Consider the following 622-nt stretch of genomic DNA (forward strand, 5'->3'; position numbering starts at 1 on the left):
GTCAAAATTTCTGTCACACATTAAACCTTTCTTTGGACCGACTTAATGCGCACATGGAAACTTAAACTTCGCAAACCTATTTATTACCGCATATATTTTCTACTAATTGGCCAAACAATAACATTCCTTTGGGCCGATTATTGACCGCATAATTAATAGAAAATAAACAAAAGTGTGCAATACTTATCATTTGGCCAAACAATAAATTTCCTTTGGGCCGATTATTGTTCGCATAAATAATAAGTATTACTTTATTCTTAATCAGTTATCCAAACATGTATTTACCATCAATATGTATATGTAATTCGGCCAAATATAGATATTCTTTTGGGCTGACTAATATTCGCATGAATTACATATCACCATATTCCTAATGTTTTAAATAAATCAATTTTCACAAAAGATGCTACTTTGGCAATATAATGTTCAATCAATTTATTTCAAAACCAAATCTTCATAAAATTAGTAGGTATAATAATCCTTATATCCCAAGAGAATAATCAATCAATTTTGTATTAAATTAATGGCACACACAATTAAATTTTGAGACAATTATAATTTAATAATATTTTATAAATATTTTAAAATATTTATTATAACAAAAAATAACTCTAACAAATCG

This window comes from Arachis ipaensis, chromosome B06 (assembly GCF_000816755.2).
Source record: "Arachis ipaensis cultivar K30076 chromosome B06, Araip1.1, whole genome shotgun sequence".
NCBI lineage: Eukaryota > Viridiplantae > Streptophyta > Magnoliopsida > Fabales > Fabaceae > Arachis > Arachis ipaensis.